Source organism: Schistocerca piceifrons, chromosome 2 (assembly GCF_021461385.2).
Source record: "Schistocerca piceifrons isolate TAMUIC-IGC-003096 chromosome 2, iqSchPice1.1, whole genome shotgun sequence".
NCBI classification, from domain to species: Eukaryota; Metazoa; Arthropoda; class Insecta; order Orthoptera; family Acrididae; genus Schistocerca; species Schistocerca piceifrons.
Window position 1 is genome coordinate 214,624,574 of NC_060139.1, and position 14,168 is coordinate 214,638,741.

General features: G+C 42.9%; 1 pseudogene; it reads right to left on the reverse strand.

The window, feature by feature from the left end:
• Positions 1 to 3,653: 3,653 nt before the first annotated feature.
• On the reverse strand, positions 3,654 to 13,354 carry LOC124775266 (annotated as a pseudogene).
• Positions 13,355 to 14,168: the final 814 nt, after the last annotated feature.

Below are 14,168 nucleotides of genomic sequence, written 5' to 3' on the forward strand. Positions count from 1 at the left end.
TTTTTTTGCATCGACTGTCTTCTCACTGTTGTAATGTAGCCTGCTACAGTTATCTGTGCTATACCATTTTCCCTAATTTAGGTCTGTACTTACACCACCCAATTCCCTGAACTATTTGCTGTATATATTTTCAAATTAAGTATTCGCCCAAACATTTTACGGTCTACTCTTCCATTTAGTACCTTGTAAGTTATTCCCTGCTGTCTTAACACATGTCCTATACTCGCCGATTCTGTGGAAAACCTCCTCCTTTGTTAATAGTCCATTTAATTTTCAGTATTGTTCTGTAACACTACATGTGAACTGCTTCGATTCTCTTCTGTCCTGGCTTTCCCACTTCGACATAATTCTGTGAGCTATGCGTAGATCCTCAGAAATTCCTTTTTCAACTGCTGACCTATGCTAGATAACACTTGTTGCGAGGATTGTGGCATCTTCTTCTTATATCTTCCTTGCTTGTCATGCGTTTTTCTTACTTCCATGGTCCCCAGGTTTGAAGTTAAGTTTTTGAGTATCTCTTTTATACTGATCCTCAGTATTTTCGTCTTTTATTGATTTGTCATTAATCATATTATGTGCTTAGCAGGCTATTCATTCCATTTTGCAAACTGTGGTAAGTTCCTATGGGACCACACTGCTGAGATCATCGGTCCCTAGGCTTACACATTACTTAATCTAACTTAATCGAACCTCCGACGGGGGGAGCTGCGCGAACCGTCGCAAGGAGCCTGAGACCATGCGGCTTAATAACATTCCCGAGATCCTGTCTTCTTCCTCAGCTTCATAGGTGATAATGATATCATGTGATAATTTTATCATTGATAACTTTTCATCCCGAATTGAAACTTACTATTTTTTATTCCCTTCATTGCTTTCTCGATACACGGACTGAACAACAAAGAAACATTGCATCCGTCGCTTACACACTTTATAGCCGTAGCACTTCTCTCTTGATCTTCCATTCCATATGGAGATTATTCCTCAACAAATGTAAAGCACTATACATTGGTGCGTAAAACTTGAGGAGGAAAGTAAGTTTGGCATAATGTATCACCCCCCCCAAGTAAAATAGCTCGATGAAACTTGGACCATATATAGAAAGAATTTTCACAGTAGAGTACAGGTGGTAACTGAAAGAAATACATAATGAGATGAACAGAAATGACACTTTTATCAAGTCAGTGAGATTCATGATGGTCCTCTGGAAATTACAAAAAAAAGAGGTATTTAATTGTGTGACTGATCACGACCGACGACAATGTATGCTCTGCAACGAGCTCCCATGCTGGTCATGAGGGTGGTTAGGATTTCATCTGGTGGGTCGTTCCATTGCTCCACCAGCGCGGCTGGGTGGTCGTTGGAGCATGCGGACGAGCTGCAGCACGTCTCCCCAACGCATCTTACACGCTCACGATGGTATTTAAGTCGGGTGATCCAGCGGTTCACTCCACACCCCATACCCCCCCCCCCCCCTTCCCGGATATCTTCTCGTTTCAAGATCTCCTCCACCTCTTGTCGCCCATTGTCATTTACAAGTCATTGCCGAAAGCACCCCAGAAAAGACGCACGTGGGGGAGCAGTACAGTGTCACAATAACGTGAAATGGAGAGTGCACCGTCTCCAAAAATTTGGAGATCAGATGTTGTCTCGCTATATCATAACACCTGGACCACCAACACGATCACGTTCGACAGTGCTGGACGCATCTCCATGTGGCGAGAGCTGGGAATAAGCAATGCACTTGAGAACTTGTCGAATACACTCATTTCGCTGGTCCATGTGTGACGGTGTGATGAGGCATAATGTTATATGGGCGTACTGACCTCCATATCTTTGAACGCGGTACACTCACCGGTCAACATTGTTGTGATTCTGTGTTCCTTCCACACGTACAGCTTTTCAGGGGTGCATTTGGCCCTGACTTCATTTTTATGGATGACAATGTTCAGCCGCATCGAACTGCGCAAGTGGAATAGCTCTTGGAACGAGACTGTATTCGACGAGTGGATTGGCCTGCCCGTTCCCCTGATGTAAATCCCATTCAGGACGTGTGGGATGCGTATTGTACCACTTCTACGTGTACCAGCGAGCATCCAGTTCTTGTTAACCGCGCTGGTGGAGAAATGAAACACCCAAAGTTGTGGCCAGCCTGGGAACACGTTGCAGACTATGCATGCCGTCTGTGATAATCACATGCCGTATTAAGAACTGTTTCCCGCCTTTTGTAGCCGGCTGCAGTGGCCGAGTGGTTCTAGGCGTTACAGTCTGGAACCGCGCGACTGATACGGTCGCAGGTTCGAATCCTGCCTCGGGCATGGATATGTGTGATGTCCTTAGGTTAGTTAGGTTAAAGTAGTTCTAAGTTCTAGGGGACTGATGACCTCAGATGTTAAGTCCCATGGTGCTCAGAGCACCATCTGAATCAACCGCCTTTTGTAGTAACCCGGGGCCATCATGAATCGCTGTGACTTCAGTCTAATTTATTGTCTTTCAATAAAAATATCATTGCTGTTCGTCTCATAGCGTATTTCTTTCTGTTACCTTCTGCACTGCACTGCACTGTACTGTAGAAATTCTATGTGTGATCTATGTTTCAGCGAGCTATTTTCTTGGCTGGTGATAAATTATGCGAAAGTTAATTTCGTCCTCAAGTTTTGCGTACCAGGGTAGTTTCAATAGTTTTTCCGAACGACGACGATTTAATTTCTGAGAAGAGATTGGTTTGGGCGTTAGCATTCACTTCGTCCGTTGGTGAACTGTTTCAGGACTGACGCTGGTATCCCTGTTGGCCTGATGAATGAGTACCGGGAAGAGTTCCTGTCTGGAGCGCGGTCTGGAGTCTGCGAGGACAGGGTGGAGCAGTGCCGGATGGACCTGGAGCGAGAGGGTCGTCTGGAGAGACTACCTGGTGGAGAGCTGGCGCTGCGCTAGACCCTGGACTGCAGCAGATTCCAGCAGGCGAAAACTGCAGTTTCTGTCCACGCTCCCGTAGATGGTCGATAAGAGCTACGTTTGGGGAGGGCTCATTGTGTTGACTACAAGTGTGACTGATACAAGGACGATTTGAATGACTTTTGTTCCAGTCTCCTGTCTGTGACTGTAATGATCCTCTGAAACAAGGAGCACTTAGCAAGGTACGAATTCAAATGTTACTCGAATATTGACGTATATATTCCAAAACAAATATTTTCATTGCAACTACGAGAGTTTCTGCATACAGCAAATTCTGAAAGTCTAGAGGTGAGTGTAGGAGTCACAATTGCAGTTTGAAGCGGTGCTCAAATGACAGGAAGGAACAGTCTTAGAATAGGAGTGACTTAATGTGTGTGTATAACTTGTAATGCGATAATTATGAGCTACCACATGATGAGGCAATGCTGTCTAGATAGACTCTTCAGCACCCTACGACTGTGGAATGTATGTGTATCAGTAGTATGATTCCTCTTGAACATAGTGACCAGTTTTTGCTGCTAGTATCATCTCAATCGTACAGTGTGACTGTAATGTGTTAAACACAACTGCTTCGGCGATAGGCATTGTCACTGAGCAGCAAGCAACAAATGGTGAGTGAACTGTATCCAAGCCTTTCCTCACTGCCTCACAAATAAGCACTCCGTCGAAATGGATCAGACTGGCCTACTGAGTATACTGGCTCACCTGAAAAGTATCAAGGAGCGCATAATTGTATTCCATGAGATAGGTAACCACGTGTTGTTGGAGGAGGAGTGGTAGGGGCTCGACTGAGATCTGAGTTGAACAGGGCTCGCGCGATCGCCTTTCGAGCCATTCTGAAAGTCTTAGTTCCTGTCACAAGTATATTGTTCGTCGGTTCGGTGCCTTATTGGCGGTGAATTGCGAAGGATGAAATACTGTCACAAATCATAAACTTTAGCAAATAGTATTGTACGTCGTAAGCGGTATTTAAATGATTTGAATAAAGGTTTTGAAACAGGTTTTTGTATTTATTAGTGATTAAACTGTGGAGACATTTTATTTATTATGAAATAGATGCATCTCAGAAATATCATAACACATATAAACAGCTTGTTACAGTTGTACAATATTCTCTAGCCTATCAATATGTTTCATTCATCACTCTGACAATAAAGTCTCTGTAATTTACCAATATATTTTTCCAGTTATTATCCTGTGATGGTATAAGGACATTAACAACACATTCCATTATGATCCATTTCCATGATCATCACTTTTCACTTGACTTTCAACGTTACTGTGTAAAACAAAATAGTGATATATCTAGTGAAATTACGTGCAGCAGATCGTACATTGTAATCGTTATGTAAACACTCCTGTTTTTAGGATCAGAATTTTTCGAGGTATAGTCCCCCATTCGGATGTCCGGGAGAGGAGTGCCAAGGAGGAGGTGACCATGAGAAAAATATTGAATAATCAACGGAAAGATAACGTTCTACGAGTCGGGGAGTGAAATGTCAGAAGCCTGAACGTGGTAGGGAAGCTAGAAAATTTGAAAATGGAAATGCAAAGGCTCAACCTAAATATGGTAGGGGTCAGTAAAGTGAAATGGAAAGAAGACGAGGATTTCTGGTCAGATGAGTATAGGGTAATATCAACAGCAGCAGAAAATGGTATAATGTGAGAAGGATTCGTTATGAATAGGAATATACGGCAGAGAGAGTGTTACTGTGAACAGTTCAGTGATAGGGTTGTTCTTATCAGAATCGACAGCAAACCAACACCGACAGCGATAGCTCAGGTTTATATACGCACGTCGCAAGCTGAAGATGAAGAGATAGAGAAAGTATATGAGGATACTGAAAGGGTAATACAGTATGTAAAGGGTGATGAAAATTTAGAAGTCATGGGGGACTGGAATGCAATTGTAGGGGAAGGAGTGGAAGGAAAGATTACAGGAGAATATGGGCTTGGGACAAGGAATGGGAGAGGAGAAAAACTAATTGAGTTCAGTAAAAAATTTCAGCTGGTAATAGAGACGAATCATAAGAGGATGGATGAGGTATATTTGGAAAAGGCCGGGGGATAAGGGAAGATTTCAGCCAGATTGCATCATGGTTAGACAGAGGTCCCGAAATCAAATACCGGATTGTAAGGTGTACACAGGAGCAGATATAGATTCAGATCACGATGTAGTAATGACGAAGAGTAGGCTGAAGTTTAAGGGGTTAGTCAATAAGAATCAATATGCAAAGAAGTGGGATATGGAAGTACTAAGGAATGACGAGAAGCGCTTGAAGTTCTCTAAATCTATAGCTACAGAAATAAGGAATAGCTCAGTAGGCAGTACAGTTGAAAGGGAATGGACATCTCTAAACAGAGCAGTCACAGAAGTTGGAAAGAAAACCGTAAGTACAAAGACGGTAACTGTGAAAAAACCATGGGTAACAGAAGAAATACTTCAATTCATCGATGAAAGAAGGAAGTACGAAAATGTTCAGGGATTTCAAGAATACAGAAATACAAGTCGCTCAGTATTGAAACAAATAGGACGTGCAGGGGAGCTAAGACGAATGGGTTGTGTGAAAAAATGTAAAGACCCAACATACAGGAAAGTCAGAACACCCTTCGATGGAATTAAAAGCAAGGGTGGTAACATTAAGAGTTCAACGGGAATTTCACTGTTAAATGCAGAGGATAGAGCGAATAGGTGGAAAGAGTGAGTTGAAAGCCACTATGAGGGGGAAGATCTAGAAGTCTATATGGAAGAGATGGGAGATCCTGTATTAGAATGCTAATTTAAAAGAGCTTTGGAGGACTTGAGATCAAAGGAGACAGAAGGGATAGATAACATCCCATCACAACATCTAAAAACATTGGGGGAAGTGGCAAGAAAATACTATTTACGTTACATGTATTACATATATGTAATGCATGAGTCTGGTTACACACCATCTGACTTTCGGAAATATATCTTCCACACAATTCCGAAGACTGCAAGAGCTGACAGGTGCGAAAACTATCGCACGATCTGCTTAACAGCTCATGCATCCAAGTTGCTGACAAGAATAATATACAGAATAATGGAGAAGAAAATTGAGTATGTGCTAGATAACGATCAGTTTGGCTTTAGGAAAGGTAAAGGCACCAGAGAGGCAATTCTGACGTTGTGGTAGAGAATGGAAGGTCCACAGCTCGTGGTCATGCGGTAGCGTTCTCGCTTCCCGCGCCCGGGTTCCCGGCGGGGTCAGGGATTTTCTCTGCCTCGTGATGACTGGGTGTTGTGTGATGTCCTTAAGTTAGTTAGGTTTAAGTAGTTCTAAGTTCTATGGGACTGATGACCATAGATGTTAAGTCCCATAGTGCTCAGAGCCATTTGAACCATTTAGAGAATGGAAGCAAAAATCAAGAGACGTTCATAGGATTTGTTGACCTGGAATAAAGCGTTAGACAATATAAAATGGTGCAAAGCGTTGAAATTCTGAGAAAAATAGGGGTAAGCTATAGGGAGAGACGGGTAATATGCATTACGTACAAGAGCCAAGAGGGAATAATAAGGGTGGATGACTAAGAACGAAGCCCTCGGATTACAAATGGTGTAAGATAGGGATATAGTCTTTCGGCCCTACTCTTCAATCTGAATATAGAAGAAGCAATGATGGATATAAAAGAAAGGTTCACGAGTGGAATTAAAATTCGAGGTGAAACGATGTCAATTATATGTTCCACTGATGACATTGCTATCGTGAACGAAAGTGAAGAATTACACTATGTGATCAAAAGTATCCGGACACCTGGGTGAAAATGACTTACTAGCGTGGCGCCCTCCATCAGTAATGCTGGAATTCAATATGGAGTTTGCCCACCCTTAGTCTTTATGACAGCTTCCACTGTCGCAGGCATACGTACAGTCAGGTGCTGGAAGGTTTCTTGGGGGAATGGCAGCCCATTCTTCATGGAGTGCTGCACTGAGGAGAGGTATCGACGTCGGTTAGTGAGGCCTGTAGCGAAGTCGGCGTTCCAAATATAGCAAAGGTGTTCTATAGGATTTAGGTCAGGGCCGGCCATTGTGGCCGACACGGTTCTAGGCGTTTCAGTCCGGAACCGCGCTGCTGCTACGGTCGCAGGTTCGAATCCTGCCTCGGGCATGGATGTGTGTGATGTCCATAGGTTAGTTAGGTTTAAGTAGTTCTAAGTCTAGGGGACTGATGACCTCAGATGTTAAGTCCCATAGTGCTCAGAGCCAGAGCCATTTAGGTCAGGACTCTGTGCGGGCCAGTCGATTACAGGGATGTTATTGTCGTATATCAACTCCACCACAGGCCGTGCATTATGAACAGTTGCTCGATCATTTTGAAAGATGCAATCGCCATCCCCGAATTGCTCTTCAACAGTGGGAAGCAAGAAGGTGCTTAAAACATCATTGTAGGTCTGTGCTGTGATAATGCCACGCAAAACAACAAGGGGTGCAAGCCGCCTCCATGAGAAACACGACCACACCATAACACCACCGCCTTCGAATTTTACTGTTGGCACTACACGCGCTGGCAGATGACGGTCACCGGGCATTCGCCATATCCACACCCTGCCATCGATTCGGGACATTGTGTACCGTGATTCGTCACTCCACACAACGTTTTTCCATTCTTCAATCGTTCAGTCTGAATGTTTACGCTCCTTACACCAAGCGAGGCGTCGTCTGGCATATACTGAGATGATGTGTGGCTTATGAGCAGCCGCTCACCATGAAATCTACGTTTTCTTGCCTCCCGCCTAGCTGTCATAGTACTTGCAGTGATCCTGATGCAGTTTGGAATTCCTGTGTGATTGTCTGCATAGATGTCTGCCTATTACACATTACGAGCCTCTTTAGCTGTCGCTTTTGTACTATACGTGTCCCATCACGTTTCCACTTCACTATTACACCGGAAACAGTGGACCTAGGGATGTTTAAGAGTGTGGAAATCTCGCGTACAGACGTATGATACAAGTGACACCCAATCACCTGACCTTGTTCGAAGTCCGTGAGTTCCACGGAGCGCCCCATCCTGGTCTCTCACGATGTCTAATGACTATTGAGGTCGCTGATGTGGAGTACCTGACAGTAGGTGGCAGCACAAGGCACCTAATATGAAAAACGTATGTTTTTGGGGGTGTCCGGATACTTTTGATCACGTAGTGCTGAATGGAATGAACAATCTAATGATAACAAGATATGGATTGACAGTAAATCGAGAAAAGACGAAAGTAATGAGAAGTAGCCGAAATGAGAACAGTGAGAACCTTAACATTAGGATTGATGGTCACGTTATAGATGAAGTTAAGGAATCCTGCTACCTAGGCAGCAAAATAACCAATGACTAATGGAGCAAGGACGGCATCAAAACCAGACTTGCACTGGCAAAAAGGGCATTCCTGGCCAAGAGAAGTCTGCTAGTATCAAACATAGGCCTTACTTAGACGAAGAAATTCCTGAGAATGTAGGCCTGGAGAACAGAATTGTTTGGTAGTGAAACGTGGACTGTGGGGAAACCGGAAGAGAAGAGAACCGAAGCATTTGAGATGAGGTGCTACAGACGAATGATGAAAATTAGGTGGGCCGATAAAGTAAGTAATGAGGAGGTTCTACGCAGAATCGGAGAGGAAAGGATATGTGGAAAACACTGACAAGGAGAAGTAACAGGATCATAGGACATCTTTTTAGACATCAGGGAATGACTTCCATGGTACTAGAGGGAGCTGTAGGGGGCAAACCTATAGAGGAAGACAAAGATTGGAGTACACCCAGAAAATAATTGAGGACGTAGTTTGCTAGTGCTCCTCTGATATGAAGAGGTTGGCACAGAAGAGGAATTACTGGCGGGCCGCGTCAGACCAGTCAGAAGATTGATGACCCCCAAAAAAATTGCCGAACAATCATTTCAATAAGTTGTGGTTGCAAAATACTAACACGATTATGTACGGAAAGACTGAATGACTGGTAGAATCTGACATAGGAAAAAAATTTGAGTTCAGGATAAATGAAGGAACACGCAAAGCAATTCTGATATCATGACTTACATTAAAAGATAGGTTGAAGAAAGGCAAACCCAAATTTGCAGCAAGTTCATTGATAGAGAGTGTAATTATAAATGAAAAGCATAATATTGTAGATGTTGTCCAGGATTAATTTATTTAGTTATCCAGTTTGCGGCTTACAAAGCCAGCATCAGGCTTTAGCTAACTGTCCTCGTCAAAGAAGTTACAACATCTGTAAGCAACATTGGAAAAGATGTTACTCTTCTAGACTGAGGCACTACAGCAGCTTAAATGTCATCTTTGACAACGCAAAGGTAATGCCATTAAAAAGTCAAGATCTAAGCAAACCAGGGAAAACATTAGGATTAGGCTCGAGAAACAGTACCTCTACAACAATTCAAAAAAACAATCCGAATAAAAAGAAGTTGTTACTGCACGATAGTACTAAAGAATAGTTTGAAAGGTACGTATGGAAAGAAATAGAACCAGAGTGAAAACAAAAAGAAAAGAATTGACAATTTTAACAACTGGAGTATAAAGGCAAATACAATAAAACAAAACAAAAATCAGGAGAATGGAGCAATAGAAAAGACAGTGTAAGAAGCTTTGGAAAACTGTGAGGACTAAGTGCATATCGTAATAGGGGAAGTACTGAGCTGGTCATTTAATACTGAAGAAGCAGTGTGGGCCAAAAGTTTGCCAACTTCCAGTGGTTCCAACACGTTAAGTTTTTGCCATTTGTTTGTTATGTAGAGTACCTGTGAGTGTGGCTGACAGCATGAGCTCTATATTAATCCTTACCTGCGACACAAAGTGAAAATCTGTTCTACTCTGCCACAATACCTGTAATGTGTAACTTCGCTGCAAGTCGACTTGAAATTTAATCACGTTGCACATGTAAAGCGCTGTAAAATAAATCCGTATTTAGTAATACGCGATAAGTGCAATGCTTGCACATAGATTTCAGAATTAATCTCGCCACTGTACAATGCGTGTAAGAATGGTTGTACACAGCAAATTTTCCATCGAGAAGTGAAAATATGAGGGTCAAGAATTAAGTAAATAGCCTGGCTAGGGAATCTTCTAAGGCTGGGGGATACAAGAACTACAAAGAAGATCTTCCAGTGAAGACCAACAGGGAGAAAATTAAAAGGAAGACCACGTAAGCAATGGCTGGATGATGTGGAAGGAAACATCAAAGCCCTCAGAATCAGAGAATGGAGAAGGAAAGTAAACAAGAGGTCAGAATAGAAGGAAATTGTTAAGAAGGCAGCCGGCCGGAGTGGCCGTGGGGTTCTAGGCACTACAGTCTGGAACCGAGCGACCGCTACGGTCGCAGGTTCGAATCCTGCCTCGGGCATGGATGTGTGTGACGTCCTTAGGTTAGTTAGGTTTAATTAGTTCTAAATTCTAGGCTACTGATGACCTCAGAAGTTAAGTCGCATAGTGCTCAGAGCCATTTGAACCATTTGTTAAGAAGGCAAAGACCCACGCAGGATTGTGAAGCAACAACAACAAGAAGATTACGTAAATCAAAATCCTATTTCAGCTTAGTTCCTGTATTTTAAATGAGAAAGCAGGTAGGGTTAAAAAGACATTATTTGAAGGAATAAACATGACCCTATTAAACACTGTTGGACTAACAATGACTTGCACAAGCACAAACACATAAAACTGTCGTAAATTACAGAGTTTCAACAAGATATAGTTTCTCCATTAAGTGCATTTGAAAGGATGAAAAGAGAGGTAATAATTCCCTGAGAACATGTAAGGTGATCGAAAAATAACTGCCCAGGCAATGTTATATTAACCCTGGACTGAATTTCTCGAGAAATGAAAAATGAGTAAGTCACTGATAGGTAGGCACTGGAAGAAAATGCAAGTGCACTACCTCATTCAGCATACTCCGAGATGGAGGAAACGGCATCTCCACACTATCATTGCCAACGGTAGGAGCCGATTACAAGAAGTCGTGACCAACCAGAAGGAAGCAAGCAAGTTAGTAACATTATCTACTCGTACCGTCATTAACTCTAGTAGCCCAGAGAGGTAGTCTCCTACCACGCGCTCAAGAACAAAACTCCCTGAGGCAAATATTACAGGTAATGATACTGCAGCCACTTCTCCTCATACAGACATCTTACACAAAGTTTTCTCAAGCGAGCTCTGTGGCAATTGATGCTGCACCTAACAGGAATGACCTGTTTAGCGCCTGTGTCGAGAGAATCTCGCCACCCTGCGACAATTCATATGGTCCGGTTAAAATTACTTGCAAGTTGACGTCTATCACTTGCCGATACAGTGTTGCCACATCCGCTGCCTGTTACCGCTCGGTAACAGACGACACACAAACACGGCGGGTCACTTCATAATTGGTGTTGATGTGTAACGCGTAGAAATGTTGGAAGTGGAGGCCTCGTGGTATGAAGGAAATTGGAGATGTTCTGTCGACAGCCGATTTTAAGTGACCAATGACTGAACTGCGGTAGACGAAGCACCTTGCAGCCCTGAATATTAAGTCATGTCCTAACTTAACCACAACTTCGTGGTGTACAATGTATCCGAGAAAACAGCAATCAACTATCTGCGGCAGAACTAAAATCACGATCGCTTTGTTCACGGCGTTTAGGGTAAACTCTACGAGCAAGCCTCATAAAAAATAATAATAATAAGTTTGTTTGCATAACCATCCTCCGCAGCAAAATTTCAGTTTTAGCGGTGAAAGCAAACTGTAATTTCTCGCTGCCACTGGTTGCCTGAAACTATCCTCACACTGGCGACACGGGATCACGCTTTACCAATCGATAAAAGTAAATGGCGTGTGACGAGGGCCTCCCGTCGGGTAGACCGCTCGCCTGGTGCAAGTCTTTCGATTTGACGCCACTTCGGCGACTTGCCCGTCGATGGGGATGAAATGATGATGATTAGGACAACACAACACCCAGTCCCTGAGCGTAGAAAATCTCCGACCCCGCCGGCAATCGAACCCGGACCCTTAGGATTGTCAGTCTATCGAGCTGACATCTCCGCTACTGGGGGCGGACCAATCGATGAGGAGGCATGGATGGCACTTGGCTGCAGATTATAGGGGACACAAGCAGATTCCAAACGAAAAAAGAATGATAGAAAGAGGAATAGTAGCAAATAAAAAGATCAATACGATGATGAAAATGATACGGCAAAATATTACAAATAAAAAAATTACATTTAAATCAGTTAGCTGAATAAACATGGTGATCAAAGTCTTTTGATCAGACTTAGAGAAATAAAAAATTTTACTGTGCTGGAGCAGATTCAAACTACTTTTTTTCTTTTTTTTTTTTTTGGCAGTTGTCACGATCGATCTTTTATGAATTGTCAGACTGCATTACATGCCAAGCAAATAAAATTTGTTCCTTTTTATTCTGTCTATTTTGTTCAAAAACACCGTAGACAAAAAAATATACCATCATAACATCAAAAATTTGTTTGCACGTTAGGAGAATAGTACTCTTGGCCTACTTGTTAATTACAGCAAATTACATAAACTAATACTTCGTGGGGCCGAGCGGTTCTAGGCGCTACAGTCTGGAACCGCGCGCCCCCTACGGTCGCAGGTTCGAATCCTGCCTCGGGCATCGATGTGTGTGATGTCCTTAGGTTAGTTCGGTTTAAGTAGTTCTAAGTTCTAGGGGACTGATGACCTCTGAAATTAAGTCCCATAGTGCTCAGAGCCATTTGAACCATTTTAAACTTCGTGGTAATTATCTCCAGATACTTCAGTAAAAGAGAATTGCTAAAATTATCTCTCAGAAATGCAAACAGTGCAGCTTCACAGTACCTTCGGAGACACCGCAGCCTACTCTGCATGTCCTTGAGTTCATCCTCGACTTCCAGTGACAGACCAGCATCTGCCTGGGCTGCGGCGACGACGGACGCTGCTGGAGGAAGGGAGTCCGTTACGGCGGCTGGGAGCTTGTCCAGTGTGCCTGCTGTCAGCTCCCACAAAACCTTTTCGACCTTTCCTGGGCTTCTTCTTCAAGCTCTTCCTCCCTTCGTCCCCTTCCACTGTCTCTTCCAACAGCTCCCTCATTATTGTTGTTGCTTCTGGCACTTGCGCTAATGACTTTTAGCCTGTATGAATTCTGTTCACTTCTGCTGTGAACCAACAACTAAGTGTGGCTGATTGATTCTTAATTTTCATCTGTACAGAATTGGGATGAGCCATCATAGTATGTATTTTGTTCACCGCTTTCTTTCGCTAAAATCGTGCAGACACTTATCTTTGCTGCTTCTTTCAGCGATTTCTTCACTTCCTCTTCTTCCCTCTGTATTGCTCTTATTTGCCGGTCCTTATTTTGTGGGACTACTCATTAACCAATTTCTTTCGATTTCTTTATGGTGCCTTCCCGAACAGCCCCATTTTCAACCAGAATGACACCTCTTAAACTTTTTATGACACTCACTCCCCCATAGCACGAAACGTGTGATGTTATCTGTTCTTGTACAGTAATAGGCTAGATATCTCACTTCACGTGAACCATAAGACTGAAACTGTAATGACTAGAGAAACGGTCGCGATAGGTTGTAAAAAAAGCGACAAACTACGTGTAATTCACTGCAAAATGTTAGTTTAAAATCTCTGAAAATATATTCAATGACTAACATTGTCTAAACCACAGTCTCTGAACTGCATGTTAGATTTATACACTAACCATTATGCTATGCCACTACACTGAAAATTGCTGTTGCATTTATGATTCTGCTGTCCCAGTGGCAACGATTAATTGACAGCCTTCAAAAATTCGGCTTCACGTGATCTCGAGCGTAGCTCATCTAAGCTAAGCCGATCTCTGTGATTTTAATAAATATATAAATGACAATAAATCGCGCTTTGTGCGGAAGGATCCAGTAGTGTTTGGTTAGTGCTGCGTATGAATCGTGTGTATTTCGCTATCATTGTTTTGTGCGTGTATGTGTGTGTGTGTGTGTGTATGTATGTGTGTGTGTATGTATGTGTGTTTGTTTTTGTGTGATTACCGTCTGTGATGAAATGTGAAATCAAAGGGGCAGGTCCAGGATTCGGGATCCAAACACATTAAGAAAGAAAGCCAGACAAGGAACTGGAAGTGAATTGACCAATTTTTGTGGCAGTTTGGCGACTACTAAAGGTTTGGGAGTGACGTTGAACGCTCTGATTGGAGGAAACCCGCTACAACGCATCAAGTGTGAACTAC